Source organism: Peromyscus maniculatus, chromosome 4 (genome assembly GCF_049852395.1).
Source record: "Peromyscus maniculatus bairdii isolate BWxNUB_F1_BW_parent chromosome 4, HU_Pman_BW_mat_3.1, whole genome shotgun sequence".
NCBI classification, from domain to species: Eukaryota; Metazoa; Chordata; class Mammalia; order Rodentia; family Cricetidae; genus Peromyscus; species Peromyscus maniculatus.
The window spans coordinates 48581420-48601121 of NC_134855.1; the positions used below are offsets into that span (position 1 = coordinate 48581420).

Below are 19702 nucleotides of genomic sequence, written 5' to 3' on the forward strand. Positions count from 1 at the left end.
TTCCCAGACAAACTAGGACTTCAGCAGTGGTTAGCAGCTGCCTAAGGCAGGGTTGACCCAACTACTGAAGTAACAGAAATAACTAACAGACGACTCCTGCTTCGCTGAGAGATCACAGGCCCTATTAAGCTTCTGTACAACCACCCCCACTGACATTGTTCCTTTCAAGGTCATGGGTGCTCTGTCCTGTCAAAGCGAATGACTCCTTTTATTGTTTATGGTTTTTAACTCCCAATGGAGCCTTTCGTCGCCTCCCCTCCCCTTCCATGCTAGCTCTGCTTTTCCTTCTATCTCTAAATCCCGAACTTCCTCAGAGAAGACCTTGAGCCCGCCTCTCAGTCCACCTCTCGCCCTCGATGGTCTCTCTCAGTCCTGTGAAGTTAGGGGAGTCCACGCGCTGTTTATGGCGGCTCCCTCCGGCATCCATGTCTGCCAACTCAGACGCCTAAGTGACTCCTTCCGGAAGTGTGTCCTCCAATTCCATGGCAACTCCTTGTGTCTTCCCTGAGAGATGTTCTTCTCCCGCTGCGTCCGTTACCTCTGCTGCGTGACAACCTATGTCAACTATTAATGGTCCTGAAATCCAGACGGGGCATCACGGGACTGACTTATCTGGACTCACATTTCAGACCTCAGCCAGGGAGAAGCTGCGGTTTGGAAGGGAAACCAGCTCCATTGGTGCATGTGACCCCTAACCTCCAGCTGGTGGTGTTCTAGAAGGCCGGGGAAGCCTTACGTGGCCGAGCCTCACTGAAGAAGTGGGTCACTAAGGGTAGGCCTCAAGGTTTGAAAGTCTGGCTCTACTCCTGGTTTATGCTTCCTACCGCGCATGCTCACAGTGTGACTGGCAGTCTCAGGTCCCAACGCTGTTTTTTCCCTGCCATGACGGCCTGTAAGCCAACACAAAGCTTTCCACTTTCAAGTGGCTTCTTGTCATGTGTTCGACAGAGCTGCTAACCGGGGGTAACTCCTGCAGAAGACTCGGAGATGAGGGGTGACTGTGCAGGGGGAGCTGGAATCGCCCGGAAGGCAACTTCACTCATACACCTAGTAGTTTGAAGCTGACTGCCCATGGACCTTAGCGGGGTCTATTGACTGGAACATCTGCACGTGGTCACATGACACAGCCCAGGCTCCTTCCAAGGTGGGCATCCTCAAGGAATGTATTTCTCAGGTCGATCAAGCGAGGACTGAGCACAAAAAGTAGAGTTTGCGTGGCTCTGTATAGTCTAATTTTGGAAGACCCGGGTCATTTCCACATTACCCTAGTGGTTGGAACGTGTTGGAAGGTCTTAGGTCTAAGGTGGGGTGGGCAATACAGCACACCGAGGTGAGAGAATAGAGGGTAGAGCAAGGTCTAGAGAGCCTTGTATGAAGGCTGCAAAAACTATCACAGGAGAGAAACTAGTTTCAAAGAAGAAAGGCCCACACTCCCTCTACCACCAACTAAAGACAGCCATTGGCATAGGCACAGGGACCATCCTGGTGTCTGAAGGTGACCTACGGTTCATTATAATACAATAATGCACACCCCTAGGTGGAGATTTAATGCTAATGAAACCAAAATGCATAAAGTTGTGTGTAGAACTATATGTAACAGATCATGTGTGAGGAAGCCCGAGAATGACGGCCCGACTCTTTACACAGCATCACTGTTGGGATTCTAAACTTTTTTTTTCTCTTCTCTGGCACACATCCTCCCTTCCCTGCCTCTGACTCTACCTCCTGTCTCTAATCCCTGGTTCCAGGACCTAACCTGAAAGTCCTCCAGACATGCCCACTGAATCCTCGAATCAGCCGATAGCAGCCCCCTCCCCGGGTGGCATAAATAGTACAAGCCGCTATGGCTTCATATCACTGACTGGTCTCATTGCTTCCATATTTATCTCTTTCTAACACATTTTCCGTACAGCAGTCAAAAGTGATCTTGCTAAAATGAGGCTCGTCATTTTCTCTCAGGCGGCCATTTGCAGCCAGGACTTACTCTCATCTTTAAAAGCCCCCAGTAACGTCTTGGTGCTCTCAGAATTAAAGGTTGCTTTCCTGCTCCTCCACCCTTACCGGGCATCTGTTTTCCCCGGACTCAACCACACTCCAACTATGTCAGAGCATGCCTCGGTTTCTGCTCCATGGCTTTGCCAGTGACCAACTGTATCTTTCTACTGCTATTCATGGACTCCCCACCCCCACCCCGTTCCCTAACCCAGCTTTCTCTTTTGTCTGGATGTGGCTCTGTGAGACCCGAGCACCCACTAAGATGACTCGTACATATTTTATCCACTTCCACATCGCCCCGTTTATTTTCTCCAGAGTTCATTTTACCATCTAAGATATTTATTTATATATGCACTTTCTTATGTTGGACTCTTATTAGAATGTAAACTCCAGGAGGGTCCTATCGGACGGCTTCATCCATAGCATCTATCGCAGTGCCGGGCACACAGGTGCTGAGAAAAATGCTTGTTTCATACAACAAAAGCAGGTAGGTGGAGAAGTAAATAATCTGTTTTCCCAGTGGCAGAAAAGAGGAGCCGTTTCCTTCCAAGTGGCTCTTCAGACGACAAGAAAGAATTCCCTTGGGAGGTCACTGCCTTGAGAGCCAGGGACCAGTTGCAGCCCTTCTGAGGTCCTGAACACCTCATCCATGCCATGAAGAGACCTGACATCTTGAATCACAGGCTACCCCTGAAGGAGGCAAGCCTTCCAAATCATCAGAACAAGTAAGTCACCTGCACTCCGTTAGTGACGGACTTAATCAAAGCAGGCTGCCTTCTGAAGCTTGTGGGGGTCTTCCACAGGTTTCCCACGAGCCCCATTTTCTTTAAGGCAGTCATTTGCAACTGGGCCTGACCATTGCTTTCAGATAATCATCTCTGCAATCATCCCGCAATTCCAAACATTCAAAGTCACCCACATGACGGTTTCCAAACTCTCTGGACTCATTACAACACCACACTTAGGCTTTTTAATCCCCTACCCCCATCTGTGAGCCAGAGGCATCTATCCGATGATTCTAAAGAGAATCATAATGAAAATCGTAAATGAAGAGTCATAATAAAGTGACTCTGAAAGCATCCCGAGACTTCTGCCAGCCTCTTTCGGCTTGTAAATAGCCGTAGGCATCAAAAGACCAGCACTCTTAGTCAGCCACCTAAGGCCCGCGACAGTCTCATTAGACTGAAATGCGCTGGCTTTACCTGCTCATTCGGCCTCATCAAGACCTTCCCTTCCTTCCTTCCTTTTTATTCACACCGTGTCTTCTGACAAGGAAATGTACCCCAGCTTCCCTCCAAGAAAGGTTCTGCACTCACACTGTTTTATGGGACTTCGTTTTTGTATTTTACTTCTTACCGTGGGCTAGCGTGCCATGCTTCCTCTCTCTGTTTTATTCTTGGGAAGGTGTTTAGGTCCCTTATAACCTGACATCTTAATTGATATAAAAATGGAAGTGTATTTATCTCTTTTCTTTTGAAACTCAAGAAGGGTTTGCCATTTATAAAAACAAAAACAAAAACACAACAAGCAAACTGTATCTCCTTGGCAAAGATCCCTGTTGAGTTTGAGACACTGCCTCCCAGTGTTTTCATTTTTTCTGAGAGTGTCAGCTTTGTGGTCCATTTCACTGGCTGCAGTGTCATATGTTTGAGGTCACAGCTCATCTCAGTGGCTTGGTAGCAAGTATGCTGTATGAGAGTCGGAGAGACTCAGAGCCCTCCACCCCAGCAGAGGCCAGCTCCCACGTTACACCTGTTGCAACATCAGGGTGGGGTGGCCTTCTCACGAGGTTCTGGGAACAGCATGGCTTTTAAATGTGCGATCTGCTCAGCTCTCCCCATCCCCTGGGCTGTTCAGACTTTTAAATTTAACTTTTCTGATATCTAAAGAATGGTTTCATGGCTAAGAAAAAAGGGAATAAATGTTAATGAGGGACATTTTTATCCGTTCTCTAAGCCCGATTCAGATTGGAAATCCTTGGGATCCATGCCTGATAGAGCAACCTGCAGAACAATGTAATGTGGCTGTTTTTATCATCCCGAGTTCCTTCAAAGAAAGGCAAATATTTACTCCATCGGATACTCTGTCTCCAGTCAACTGAGTTTTGTAAAGACAGGTCTCTTGAGGGCTTTGTTTTCTCCTAAGCACTTTGTCAAGTTCCTGTTCTGTAGTGTTCTCCTTGCTGCTCCATCTGTTCCGGGTTTCCAGAGATTTTTTTTTTTTTAATCTCCTCAGGAAATTCAATGGAAAAAGGTAAAGCCTGACTGCCAGTGGATTTTTGTTTCTCCTCTTTCTGGGAAAGAGCCAGTGTGTGTTTAAAAATAGACCAGAGAAATATCTACGGTTTGAGATTCATTCAGTTCTCTATTTGCTGTAAAATAAAAAGCAGGATTGGTACATCTGAACTAAAATAAGCCTGCAGTTTCCACCTTTTGGAGCAAACAGTTCACCATTGCAGTCTTCTGGAGATGCCAGCTCCACCATAATAACCACATATTTTCACTTTTTATTTAATCTGACAAAAGGAAAAGAGGCGATTTAGATTATTTCAACTGTTCCATGAGAAATACTTGCCAATTGAAATATATATATGTATATATAAACACACATATATATTTCTAATAACAGTTATTATGATCCTAACATCAGATATCCAGGGAAATAAAATATATAGACAATTAAAAAAAAAAAAAAAAGAATGACTTACTTTTAAAGTGGCCTTAGGGAGAAAAAGAAACCCAACATTATTGGGGTATGACTGACATATAATGAAATTTATAAAGGCTAAGCGTACAATCAGAGGATTTGGAGCATTTGATAAACCCAAAAGCGTTTTTAAGGTTGTCTTCAGACACCCCAGAGGGCCTCTGTTAAAAACACAACAAACCATTGGGATGAGCATGATGCTTGAATTTCTAGTGGCAAATGTTGTGGTTTGAAAGAAAATGGCTCCCATAGGGAGTGGCACTATTAAGAGGTATGGCTTTGTTGGAGTAGGTGTGGCCTTATTGGAGGAAGTGTGTCACTGTGGGGGTGGTCTTAGAGGTATCCTATGTTCAAGCTACACCTAATGTGGAGCACAGAGACTCCTACCTCCTGTAGATCAAGATGCAGAACTCTCAGCTCCTTCTCCAGCACCATGTCTGCCTGCATGCCGCCATGGTCCACCATGATGATAATGGACTAAACCTCTGAAACTGTAAGCTAGCTCCAATTATATATTTTCCCTTATAAGAGTTACCATGGTCATAGTGTCTCTTCACAGCAATTGAAACTCTAACTAAGACATAAGTTAGTACCAGGAGTGGGGTATTGCTGTGATAGCCTGACAATGTTTTTCAGACTTTGGGTTAGGAAAGCAGTGGAATGCTTCAAGTACTGCTTAATGGGTCCTCCTAGTAGGAGGATGGAAGATGGTGCTGAGGGTGATTTGAACTGTGTGTGTGGGGGGTCCTGACTTAAGAGGTTTCAGAGAAGAAGAATTTTAGTGTATTGCCTAGAGATCGTTCTTGTGATATTTTAGTGAAGAATGTGGCTGCTTTTGCCCTTGTCCGAAGAGTTTGCCTAAAGCTAAAGTGAAAAGTTTTGGATTAATTCCATTGGCAGAAGAAATCTCAAAACAGCCTAGTATAGACTCTTTCATGTGATTATTAGTGTTATAGTGAAAAGGAGTGAGCTGAGTAAGTAGAAATACAATTTGAGGAGAAAAGGAACACCAGGAAGTGGAATGGAGCTAAGTCCTGTGGTCAAGGAGACAAACAGATTAAGAAATGGAATAAAGGGAGTGGTGACCTCAGGGCAAGATCCCACCCAGTTAAATTTCCAACTTGTGGAAAGGAATTAAAAAAAAGCTTAGAGCTGTGTGTGTGTGTGTGTGTGTGTGTGTGTGTGTGTGTGTGTGTGTGTATGTGTGTGTGTGGTGATACATGCTTTTAATCCCAGCACTCTGGAAGATAGAGAGACAGGCAGATCTCTTAGTTTGAGGCCAGCCTGATCTACAGAGCAAGTTCCAGAACAGCTAAGCTTAAGCAGTGAAGGAAACCATCAAAACCAGAAAGCTGGTAAAGATGTAATTGAATGAGGGGACCATGTTCCAGCCCCAGCAAGCAGCAGAACTTGGCAGCTTTAGCCACATGGTTCTGGCTGAAGGATAGAAGAAGGGGATTATGGAATCTTCCTCCTTGACTAAGGACAGCCGCTGATGCCAGGCATGCATAGGGGTGTCCCTCCATGGAGGTCTAGAAAGGCCATTGTGTGAAGCTGTGAAGGTGAAGCCTAGATTGCCTTGGAGACCCCAAGATGTTGGAGATGCCAGAATCATGGGGCATCTGCTGAGGTGAGCTGCTAATAGGGAGTGGAACCAGCCTAAGAGAAAGAAGTGTGTTGCAGTCAACAGAGCTGAAAGGAGTTTTGACATCAGACATGGAGATGCAGAGTTTGGAGTTTGCCCAGCTGGTTCTCGGTCTTGCTTTGGTCCAGTATTTCCTCACTATGCTCCCTTCCCTGCATTTTGGAATGGTAATGTATATCTTGTGCTATTATATGTTGGAAGTAGGTGATCTGCTTTTTGATTTTGATTTTACAGGGGATTACAATTAAGAGATTGCATGAATCTCAGAAGAAACTTTAGAATTTTAAGTAAGTTTGAGACTCTATAGATTATGGAGGCTTCTGAAGTTGGACTGAATGAGTTTTTGCATTATGATATAGCTCCAAAAGCCTATGGTGGCCAGGAAGTGGAATGTGGTGGTTCAAAATAAAATGGCCCCCATAGGAATTGGCACTATTAGGAGTAATGACTTTGCTGGAGTAGGTATCGCCTTGTTGGAGGAGTGCGTCACTGTGGGGGTGGGCTTAGAGATATCCTATGCTCAAGCTACGCCTAGTGTGGCACTCAGAGATTCCTTCTGCTGCCTGCAGATCAAGATGCAGAACTCTCAGCTCCTTCTCCAGCACCATGTCTGCCTGCACACCTCCATGTCCTGCCATGATGGTAATGGACTAAGCCTCTGAAACTGTAAGCAAGCCCCAATTAAATGCTTTCCTTTATAAGAGTTGCCATGGTCATGGTGTCTCTTCACAGCAGTAGAAACCCTAACTAAGACAACAAATTAAAGAAGGTGATTCTCTTACATTTGTATTTTGATGTACTTTCAGAGTCATTGCCCAAGTCCTCTGAACCAGGGTATCAGGATGCTTCCCTAGAGACACCATTCATCTGTGCTTCCCTAACTGACTCTGATGAGCTCCCTGCCCAGAACAGTGATGGTTTTTCCCTCATAGAAAGACCTACTATCGATGGCGGGGTGGTGGTGGCGCACACCTTTAATCCCAGCACTCGAGAGGCAGAGGCAGGCAGATCTCTGTGAGTTTGAGGCTAGCCTAGTCTACAGAGTGAGTTCCAGGACAGGCTCCAAAGCTACACAGAGAAACCCTATCTCGAAAAATTAAAAAAAAAAAAAAAAGATCTACTATGTACAAAAGTAAGGTGTGCTTTGGGAAAAGCAGTTGATGAGGGATACTTAGAGTACCCTCTGGTTCTATCTCACTTACCTTCTTAAACACCTTTCTTTTTCCTTTGCTACTTTTTTTTTTTTTGGTTTTTTTCGAGACAGGGTTTCTCTGTGTAGCTTTGTGCCTTTCCTGGGACTCACTTGGTAGCCCAGGCTGGCCTCGAACTCACAGAGATCCTCCTGGCTCTGCCTCCCGAGTGCTGGGATTAAAGGCGTGCGCCACCACCGCCCGGCTCTTCCTTTGTTACTTTTGATACAACTTCAAACTCAAAGAAAAATTGCCAGAATACAAGGAAGTCTGTACATCTCCCCAAGTTCATAGAATTTTACATTTTGCCCTCATTTAATTACATTTCACACTTAAGGCTTTTTGTTTCATTTTTCTTTGTTTTCATTTCAGAAAAAACCTAGGGGCTGGAGAAATGGCTCAGTTGGAAAAGCCACGCTAGTATTAGGATTGAAGTTTGGCTTCCAAGAACCCACATAAATGCAAGTGGGTGTGGCAGCCTGCTTGTAATCCTAGTCCTCATGTAGAGGTGGAGACAGGGGATTCCAGGAGCAAGCAGGCTGGCTAGACAAATCAGTGAGCTATGAGTTTAAGTGAGAGACCCTGCCTCAATATTTTTTTTTTCTGAGACAGGGTTTATTTGTGTAGCTTGTGCCTGTCCTGGAACTTGCTCTATAGACCAGGCTGTCCTTGAACTCACAGAGATCCGTCTGCCTCTGCCTCCCAAGTAGGCGTGCGCCACCACCGCCTGGCTCCCCGCCTCAATATTTAAGTTGAAGAATAGCAGAAGATATCCAATGTCAAATCTGATGTCAACATGCACACACTTGTGGACATGTATTTAAATAAATACATTCACTCACACACATGTAAATATGTATATAAGCATATATACCACAAACAATGCAAATTCATTAATTGATTAATTTCTTTTGTTTTATTTTGTTTATTTGTTTGTTCATTTTTCTTCAAGACAGGGTCTCTCTGTGTAGCCCTGGCTGTGCTGAAACTTACTCTGTAGACCAGGCTGGCCTCAAACTCAGAGATTTGCCTGCCTCTGCCTCCGGAGTGCTGGAATTAAAGGCATGTGCCACCATGCCTGGCTAATTGGTTAATTACAAATTAGAAAGAATGAAAAATTTGATCTGATACATTCATTCCTTATTCATACATTATTCAATGCTTGAAATTGAATCCAGAGCCTCACATTAAGTAAGTATAAAGTCTACTACTTTATAAATTTTTTATTTCCATTTTTCTCCTCCTTATTGGTAGAAAAGTAACAATTAACTTGTTGTTTTCCAGTGCCTGATCAGCCTATATGGAAGGGAGACCGAGTCATAGAACAGTCTGGCCAGAGCTCTGTAGCCCAACAATGCCTTTGGCCAACTTAATGAAGCCAGTTACCATTCAGCCTGGTAATCCACTTTGTAGCCCATCCTGACTTCTTCCCCAGACCCTCAGATCATCAGGCTTGGTAGCAGGAGCCTTTATCCACTGATCCATCTTGCCAGCTCTAACCGCAATTAGTTCTTTAAAGATCTCATCTTCAAATAGTTGTGCTGGGAATTCCTTCAGCACATACATCTTAGAGACAATTCAAGCCATAATACGGGAGAGAGAGAAAGGAGGGGGAGAATTAAAGAAATAATTACCGAAAAATTTTCACATTTGATGAAATGTCTATACCTACGGATCCAAGAAGCTCCACAGACTCAAGCAGAAGAAATGAAGAAACTTATTATGGCACATTAAAAATCATCTAAAGCCAGTGATAAAGAGAAAAATCTTAAAACTAGCTGCGGGGAAAAGTTATGTATGAGGTTGTCTTAGGGTTTCTATTTCTGTGAAGAGACCCCATGGCCGTGGCAACTCTTAATAAGGATAACATTTCGTTGGGGATTGCTTACAGTTTCAGAGGTTCAGTCTATTATTGTCATGGTGACCAGCACAGCGGCACACAGGCAGACATGGCGCTGGAAAAATAGATGAGTTCTACATCTGGAGGCTGCAGGAGGAGAGGACGACACTGGGCCTAGCTGGAGTATCTGAGACCTCAAAGCCCACCCCCAGCGACACACCTCCTCCAACACAGCCACACCCACTCCAGCAAGGCCACACCCACTCCAACAAGGCCACACCCACTCCAGCAAGGCCACACCCACTCCAGCAAGGCCACACCTCCTAACAGAGCCACTTCCTATGGGCCTACAGGGGCCATTTTCATTCAAACCACCACAGAGGTGAATCAATGAGAAGAGACTGGGCTACAGAGGCGAGGTAGTCCAAAATGACAGTGAAGCCACACCTTCACAGACAGGAACAAACAGGACAAGGAAAAAAAGCACTCTGGAATTTTATACCCACGGAGAATGACTTCTTTCTTTTTTTCCTTTCTTTTTACTTATTCTATGTGTCTTTTACATCATGTATCTTGATCCTGTTCATTTCCCCATCCCTTCACATCCGCCCTTCACCCTCCTGCATCCCTCCCCCCAAATAAAACAAAATTTAAGATAAAAAAGGAAAAAAGGGGGCGGGGATTAAAAATCTCATCTGGAAGCTGCAGTGTGGCGCAGTGAGTCACTCAGTAATCCTTCGTCCATACATCTTTACTTGCAAGTGTTCGATGCAAACTGCCGAAGAGTCATTGGTCTGGTCCAAGGCCTCTGGCTTCTGCCTCTGCAGGACTGGCCCCTTCACGTGCTCCAGCAGATCGTAGATGGGGTGGATGTTGGGGTGGGCCAAGTCATGACCCTGGTTCTGGGCCTGGGCAGCTGCAGGGTTGGTCTGCCCACCAGGAGAACATCTTTCTAATAAAGACTTCTTCAGGTATACCAAAGTTGGAAAGGCTTTTTGCAGCAGGTCTGGCATGTTTGAGGAAGCCCTTTGGGCACAAGGGAAATAATGGCAGATGACTTCCAGAGTCACACAACCCTCTCTTTTCTTTATTTAAAAAGTCTTCCAGGGCCAGGCAGTGGTGGAGCACACTTTTAATCTTAACACTTGGGAGGCAGATACAGGTGGATCTTTGTGAGCTCAAAGCCAGCCTGATCTACAGAATGAGTTCTAGGACAGTCAGTCAGGGCTGTTACAGAGAAACCCTGGCTCAAACAATAAAAAAGAAAGAGAGAGAGAGAGAGAGAGAGAGAGAGAGAGAGAGAGAGAGAGAGAGAGAGAGAGAGAGAGAGAGAGAGAGAGAAACCTTTAAGGACTAAAGTGAGATCTGTTAAGACCACACACTGCCTCTGCTGAGAACCAGAGTTCAAGCCCCATGACCCACGTCAAGGGACTCACAGACACTTGTAGCTTTTTTTAAAAAAACTCTTTCTGAAATAGTTTTATTACAAAGCAAAGGTAACTGCTGTGTTTGATATATTTATTACCTGTTCCAGCGATATAGTGAGACCCTTTGAGCATAAAGTCCCTAGTCTGGGACCAGAGAGGCTCTGAGATCTGTGTTTACTGATTTCTAACATGGTCATTGAAAGTGAACTTTGAACCAGGTGTGGTGATAATACCATTCAGGAGGCTAAGGCAGGTGAGTTTGAGGCCAAACTTAAATATAAATAAATTAGTAATGAATAAATAAGTAAATGAAATGAATTTGAGATTAGTCCCTGATTCTCCTTCATGGAAGAGTCAGGAATAAAGTAGATAGACAATCAGAAGGACATCCTCAAAAGTCAGAAGTACGCTCTTATTTTGTGTTTTTGAAACAAGGTTTCACGTGTCCACAGCCGGCCTTGAACTCACTGTGGCCCTTCTGAGAGGCAGGGCTGTGATCAGGGGAAGCATACCCAGCATATCTAACTCAAGACACCCTTTGTTTACCAGCTGGAGGACACAGCAAAGACTGAACCTTCAGGTTTGGTTAGAAGTTAAGTGACCACGAGCCAGAAAGATGGCTCAGTGGTTAAGAGCACTCACTACTTGTTCTTGCAGGGGACCCAGGTTCAAAACCCAGTATCTCCATGGCAGCTCACAGCTGTCTGTAACTCCAGTTCCAGGGGATCTGATGCCCACTTCTGGCCTCTGTGGGCACAGGATGCACATACATCTATGTAGGCAAAATATTCATACTAATAAAATAAATCTAACAAAACAAGAAATTTTTTAAAGTTAAGTGTGCAGCTATAGAGGAAGATCCCTGATGTCCTCATGTCCTCTGCCTTCTACATGCACACACACACACACACACACACACACACACACACACACACACACACTCACACAAACCACACACACATAAAAAAGGAAGGGAGGGAGGGAGAGGAGAAAAAATGCCTTTTAATGTAAGATAAAATATTTCCATTTGTAAAATGATCAGATTATTCCCTTGTTAGCACATATGCCCTTCCTTGCAAGCACCACTTTGGGCCAGTTTCCGATAAAAGTCATTTGCATTTGCCCCAAGCATCTGCTGCCCTTCCCCAGGCAGAAAGCAGACTCTGGTGGACGGGCCGCTGCCACCTTGCAGTTCGTAGTAGAGAGAAAACATGAAGGCTGGAAACACGAGTCCAGGGTGGTTGTTGGGTCTGGGCAGAGATCAGCTACCGTGTGGAAGGATGACCTACATTTATTAACAGGAGAATGCGCAGGGTGTGTTGTTGATCCAAGACAGCGTGCACTGGGGACCATGAGGACCAAGCGGTGGGAGTCAGGTTTCTGTTTTGTCTCTTCCTCCTCCTCCTCCTCCTCCTTTGTTTGAGGAGAAAGGGCCTCACGATGTACCTATTCTGACTGTCAACTCCTAGCCCTTCTGCCTCAGTCTACCACATCTAACTTGTTCTGTTTTCTTCTTTTATCTTTTTGTGTAGATATGTGTGTGGCATGTTCGAGTGTGTGTGTGTGTGTGTGTGTGTGTGTGTGTGTGTGTGTGTGTGTGTTCATGTGCTTGAGAACTCGAGCATGGTGCACACGTGTATGGTGCATGTGGGCTATCTCCCCAGCTCTTTGCACATTTTTATTTTGTTCTTTTTTTTTTTTTGTAAGATACATGTCATGTTTATAAAGCTAAGGAAAATTATGCAATTAAAAAAAAAACCCAAATGGGATTCTGAAATTTCATTGGGAATCTGGACACTCAAACTTTCCAAAATTCTCACCTCTCTTCCATGGCCAAGGATATTCCTACATAAGGGAGAGATGTAGACTGGCTGCCCTAGAAACATCTTGGCTGGCTCCCGAGGGAGTCCGGCTAAAGAACTCTCCAGGATCCCCACACAAGCCCCAGGAATGTTGGGAACAACTTAATGGTCCAGTGTTATGGGATTTTTTAGAATAAATTATGCTACCTCTAAATAACTAAAATATTTGCAGGCATTGAAATCTCTGGTTTTAAGAATATTTAGTCACATTGGGAAATGCTTAAGTCACAGCATTAATTTTTAAAAGTCACATGTGGTGTTACGTGGCTTGGAAAGAGAATTATACATGCAATTTAACTCCTCTAAGGAAACAGACACAAATGTTAATAAACATTATCACCAGATGATAAAATTACAAATAATTTTGACTTCTTTACTCCTTCCTCTATTTAAAAAAATCCCAACCATGACTTAGTTTTATAGTTAGAACACAAAACATTGTTGTTATAAGGGTTTTAAAAGGACGGGGCTTTTGGAATGGAGACTAGCTCATGGCGCAAGTGCTGAGTACACATGCTAGGCAGAGAAATTGGCTCTGACCCACTGACAAGCCACTTGCCTCTGTGCCTCAGAGGGGGAGCAGTTGCTTGCGGGCCCTGGGTTCAGTACTCAGCACTGCAAATGAAACTGAGATGACGTTTTTTACCTCACAGGATCTTTGTAAGAGTAAACAAGCCAGGGTGCTGGAGAGGTATCTCAGTGGCTTCCAGAAGACCCGAGCTCAATGCCCAGCACCCATGTCACGTGACTCACAACTACCTGTGACTCCAGCGTCAGGGGACCCGATGCCTCTGTTCTCCTCAGGCACATACATGTATGGCATAGATACACACACACACACACACACACACACACACACACACACACACACACACGATTAAAAACAGAATAAATCTTTTTTTAAAGAGTAATTTAATTAATACAGTTCTTAGAATATAGAAACACCCTTAATTAAGACTATTATTATTGTAGGTTCAGAACTCTTGTTTCCTACCTGTTTATAAGCTCAGCTCTTTCAGAAAAGGGGTGTTTTCTGAATACAATCCCAGACCACTAGAATGCAGGGGAGCCTGCGGATGGCGTTTACTGTGAGCAGTTCCTGCAGCGTCCCCGGTCACAGGTGTTCTTGTTGAATTAGGCAATGGAGGTAAACACGACGACGGAGAGCCAACCTGGGTCGGTCTCAATGCTGGGGTGTAGGGAGGGCGTGACCAGTGAGTGGCCCCTGTTTACTCCGTGAATAGAAGGGTTAAAAATGCCTGACTTTTCCTCAGTGGGCTCCAAACTTAGAGTGGTATCCCACATTTTACAGCTGGGTTCAATCCACGATTCAAACTGAAGAGTCTACGCAAAACCACCAGCTAATAACGGAGAGGCGGGGGTGGGGGGGTGGGGAGGGGACGGGATGGACAGACTACGCGGACCTGAGATGTGAACCTATGATTTTTCGGCACCACAAATTCCTATCTGTGGCATTTTGTGTCGCTGTAATGAAAATAGTCAGACAAGGAACCTGATGGGGTGAACTCAGGGAGGAAGGATTCCGTTTAGCTCACAGATTTGGAGGAATGTCAGTCTGTTATGGGAAAAAGGCAATGTGGCTCTGAACTATAGCTTACTTTTCCTGGTTTGGTCTGACAGAATGATTGAATGCTTTTGTACAAAAATCAGAGCCTTAAAAACAAGGATTTGGTGAGATTGTAAAATGGTGTGCCACTTTGGCAAAACAGTCTGGTGGTTGGTCAAAATGCAAAACATTGTTACTCTGTTACTCAACAATTCTACCCATAGGAATATAACCTCAAACTACTGAAAATGTGCACCTATGAAACATGTACATGAAGGTTTACAGCACTGTGTTGCTAATAGTAAAAAAGTTAAAACAACTCAAATAGCTATCAAATACTGGAGAGAAATAAAATGTGGCTTATTCATACAATAGAATATTATTAAGACATAAAAATGAATGAGAAACTGACAGATTAAATGACTTTGGTGAACCTTCATAATTTCATTTGTAGATCTTTCCATTTCTAATTTATAAATACATTTGGGGTTATAAATTATAAATGTACTGCCTCCTGTCAACATTGTATACTTCTTTTTTTTTTTTTTTTTTTTTTTTTTTGGTTTTTCGAGACAGGGTTTCTCTGTGTAGCTTTGCGCCTTTCCTGGGACTAACTTGGTAGCCCAGGCTGGCCTCGAACTCACAGAGATCCGCCTGCCTCTGCCTCCCGAGTGCTGGGATTAAAGGCGTGCGCCACCACCGCCCGGCCAACATTGTATACTTCTATTTGATGATTTCTGTGTCAAATATTATATGGAAATGTTTCCAAGTATTTTCTGTATTAACTGTGAATGAATAGAACAAAATAAATTGCCTGTGATGGAAAAACAAAAAAAATAAAAAATAAAAAAAAATAAAAAAAATAAAAAAAATAAAAAGGCAATGTGGGCAGAGACACTGAGAAGCAGCTCTCCCGTAGCAGAAGCATGTGGCAGAGAATCCTCACAAGGCCCCAGAGCAGGGGGCTGGCCACAGACCAGGAGCAGAAGCAGCTACAGCCTTCAGAGGCCTGTCCCTTGTGACCTGTTCGACCATTCCTTCCCGCTCCAAAGACTCGATAGTCTCTAAAACAGCGCTTTCCTCAAGCCAGGGACCGAGCATTCAGAACTCAAGTGTAGGGCCACAGTTCAGACTCCAAGTTTAACACCATTGAAACAACATCCTCTCCTAAGTCCTTCCAGCTGAAAGAACCAAGTACTCGAAGATGGCTTTCCATCACCTCCAGAACTGAGACATGGAAGAATCCGTGTGTAGCTGTGTGTCCCTCCCGAGTCCTATCCGTGTAGAACAAGCCAAGTTTCAGCGTGGATCCGGGTAAAGACTAACCACTAACCCAACAGACTGCAGAGCAGAATGGAAACTCTTCCTTCATAGAGGAAGTGCGGTCAGGCCCGAGCGCACTGTGACTAACATCTCGAGTCCTGTGTGCCCTTACCATAGGGAAATCAGGCTTCTCCGCCAGGATGAGAGAGCCTTAGAGGTTCGCCAGCCCCTGCAGTCCTTAGAATCTGTACCATCAATCCCTACCACCCATGCTCCCACCTGTCTGGTGGCAACCTCTTTGCATCTTTCTTCTTAAATACTAGGGTGCCCCCATCTCTGGGAAGCCTGCTGCCACTCTCTGGGGACAGCTGTCCACCCCCCAACCTCACTCCCACCCCCACCTCATTCCCCATGATAGGATTGCCACCCCTGGGGCTGGTCCTTCGTGACATTGATTCTCTGTGTGTGTAATTGTCCTTTGAGCTGTCTGCCACACCTGAGTGATCAAAGACCTCCCCTTTACTTTAGTAATAGAAAAATAACTCAAGATGACATAAGTACAGTGATCAACAGTGACTGGTATACAATAGGTGCTCAATAGATGTTTTCCACTGTCATGATCCTCTCAACCAGTAAACCCAGCTTCAGTGAAACTGCTCAAAGTTCCTTGTTCCTAAGCAGATTTTCCTTGAGTAAGCAAATGAGCACACCCCACCTCTGCCTTGCACACCCCGCCTCTGCCTTGCACACCCTGCCTCTGCCTTGCACACCCCACCTCTGCCTTGCACACCCTGCCTCTGCCTTGCACACCCCACCTCGGCCTTGCACATCCCGCCTCTGCCTTGCACACCCTGCCTCTGCCTTGGAGAGAGGTGTTGTATCCTTTGTGACTTGTGTCTCCTGGAATACTTTCTTTTTTATTTATATCCTCTAAAATAGCTGTGACAACTGGTCACATGACTGGGTAGAGTAAATAACCTGGCTGATATTTCTCTACTTGCAAATGAGATTGATAGGTTGAAATTTTACCTCTGGGGCAGCCACAGGAAACAGGTGTCCCGCCATCTGTTTCCTCTTGAGTCGTCTGAGGCTGCCAAGGGGCTGTACACTGAGCTGTATAGAGGTCTCCAGGAGGACTTGACTTGACCCACTTGCCAAGTGCAGTGCTTCTTTCTTTTCTTGCTTGTTTTTTTTTTCCCTTTGAGTGTCAACGATCAGCGTCAACCCTAAAAGAATCATCCCCCAAAGGTGAGGATCCCAGTGAAGTACAACCTCTTGCTTTTCTGATTCTCAGCAAAGCCTGGAAGGTCTCATTTATCCCCACCCATTCAGGGCCAACCTAGCAGCGAATGCAGACTAGATGCTCAGAAAGTATTTCTTTGATGAATGAAGTTGCTTTTAAGGAAATGAGGAGAAAGAAATGTCTAAATTCTAAACCCTGTAACTTTGTGATGTCCATGGCTTCAAAGCCACACGGCAGAGGACAGATGAAAAAGAATTCACATATCTAGGTAAAATTATACAACTGAAAGAGTACTTTGCCCCATAGTGGTATTTGCATTTTAGTTAATTAATTAACTAGCATTACTTGAACCCTTACTGGAAAATAGGTACTTTAAAGGCTATTGTCTATTTTTTTTTTTTTTACTGTGTATTCATTGTACAAACTAACGGGCTACATATGGCATTGTTATGCATACATAGCATGTTTTCATTAGGCTCATTCACATTCCTTCCTTGCTCTTCTTATTTCTTCTTCCTGGTCCTTTTCTTACTCTCAGATAGTCCCCCTTCTCCCTGCATGTCTTGATCTTCTTAGTCCAAATGTAAGAGAAAACATGTAATAACCGCTATCCTGAGTTTGGCTTGTTTCATTTAACACGATGATTTCCAGTTTCATCCGTTTCCCTGAAAATTACATAGTGCTGTACTTCTTCATGGATAAAAATATTTCTCTATCCAACCTAGGTATCTATCAATCAGTAGTTGATGGATACCTAGGTTGATTTGATAACTTGGCTACTGTGAACAGAGCCACAATAATAACAATGGGCAGAGAGCTCTGTTGTATGATGTGTTGTGGTCAGTCTTAACATCAAATCTTGAGATGCTACTATGATGATATTTTTTAATCCATCCTACAGATGGATAAAAGCAAGCTTAGAGGGGCTAAGTGATTTTCTTAAAGCCACAGACTGGAACACACACACACACACACACACACACACACACACACATGCATACACGTGAGCTTCAAAGACAGTTTCCCTGGCACCAAAAATAGTGTTTGGCGTACAGCAATGCTAAATAAATATTTGTTGAAGAATGGTCCAGAACTATCTGACTCCAGACCATTTCCATGACGTCATCTGCTGCTCTGTAAAATGGCTTTGTAAAGTGTCACAGAAAGCAGCGCACCCGAGAGGCTGACACTCGGGAAGGAGCATTGGTCTACAGCTCGCAACAGTGGCCGCACCAAAACTAACACTCAAGGTCCAGGACCCTTGTGGTATCTTCTGTAGATTGTGGGGCCCACTTCCTTTCCCCAGGAAAGCTGGGGCACTGGAGAGAAAGAGTTAAGAAAGAGTTAAGTTCAAGACTTCTCACCTACAACTCAAAGCAGTCAACAGGACAGTAGAGGAGTTCAGTCCTTTGGGAGGCTAGACAATGAGGGTGACTTTCTTACTCACAGAACCAGAGTCTGATGCTGAGGCAGGACTCTAGAGGGGAGGGGAGCTAGGCAGCTGCAACCTGATTGGAAGTACTTCATTATGCGTTGTGTTTCTCTAGAGCCTGTCATCTAAAATGACCAGGGGCCTTGAACTGTGTGTGCCTGTCTGTACTTCTCTCTCTTAATCCTGTGTGTGTGTGTGTGTGTGTGTGTGTATGTGTGTGTATGTGTGTGTATAGCTGAGTACTGAACCCCAGGACCCAGCATATATGGAACACACATTCTACACCACTGAGTCATATTCCCAGGATGACCTTGAATTTGTGAATGAAACCATCTGTGTGTTATCTAGATAGCACATATGGTTTTTGCCAAATAGATAGATACATAGAAAGAAAGAGATAGGACCTTGTGACATGTACCAGGATGCCTTTAAACTCACTATATGGCCCATACTGACCTTAACTTAGTGATCCTCTGCCTTGGCCCTCGGAGTGATGGCATGTACCTACCGCTCCTAGCTGCATTTCATTTTTAGTATTAAAGACAGTATCTACGCATATCCTACTGTTAGTAAAATGAGCAGCTAGGCAACGCATATCTATTTGTTAAGTATTCAGCTGGGTGTGTTTCTATGCCAGGTACATTGTAAAATGAGTAAATATATACATATGAGTATATATTGACTACAATATTTATTCAGCATTAAGAGACCATGTAGAAATGACCAAGCACATCTCAAGGCCACAGACACAGGCTTACTGTCTAAAATAAGGAATAATGGCATTCTTATGGTGCCACAGGCCAAGGCTCTAGACCATATAACGTCAGTTCCCCCTTGCTTCCAAGGGCCCATCCTTCTTTTTACATTAAAAGAAGAAAGAAGAAGAACAAAAAGAAGGAGGAGGAGGAGATGAAGAAAATCAGGGCATGGTGGTACACATCTTTAATCTCAGCCATCAGAAAACAGAGGCAGAATCTCTGAGTTTGAGGCCAGCCTGATCTATAGAGCCAATTCCAGGACAGCCAGGGCCACACAGAGAAATCCTGTCTCGAAAAACAAAACAAAAACAAACAAACAAACAAAAACTAGCAAAAAAAAAAAAAAGTGTTCTGCCCGCTAATTTTTTCAAAGCATCCTTCTCGGAGTGATGATAAACCAGAAGCTGCTGGGTGACATTCGGCTTAGGAACCACCAATCCTAAACTTCCAGATACAGCAGAAAAGTCATATAAACCACTCCTCGTCCGGAAAGAAGTCACTGACCTCATCCGAACCTCATGTGCCGACGAAGCCCCAACACAGGAGAGTCTTCGGGGCCACTGGAGCCAGGTGCTCGGGCTTTTCCTGGCTGACACAGCGGTCTGTTGTGGCCTGGATTCCTGTGCTGTGCCCATGCTTTCCTTGGCCCTGGTGCCTCGTGTCAAGTCCACAGTGACTCCACTTTCCAAGGAAGAAGAGCAATCGAACCTGGGTGCCAGGGACGGCCCCTGTCATGAACAGGAGCTGTGGTTGTTTCTTGCCCATCTCTCCTCA

The 19702-nt window shown here is 44.5% G+C and overlaps 1 long non-coding RNA gene across 1 annotated transcript in view; it reads left to right on the plus strand.

Annotated features, from left to right (window-relative positions):
- Window positions 1–333: 333 nt before the first annotated feature.
- LOC143272885 (uncharacterized) overlaps window positions 334–19702 on the plus strand; it is a 44749-nt gene continuing 25380 nt past the window's right edge. The window contains exons 1-2 of the long non-coding RNA XR_013050506.1: window positions 334–1144; window positions 2516–2720. This is a non-coding gene — a long non-coding RNA (uncharacterized LOC143272885). The remainder of the gene's footprint in view (window positions 1145–2515; window positions 2721–19702) is intronic.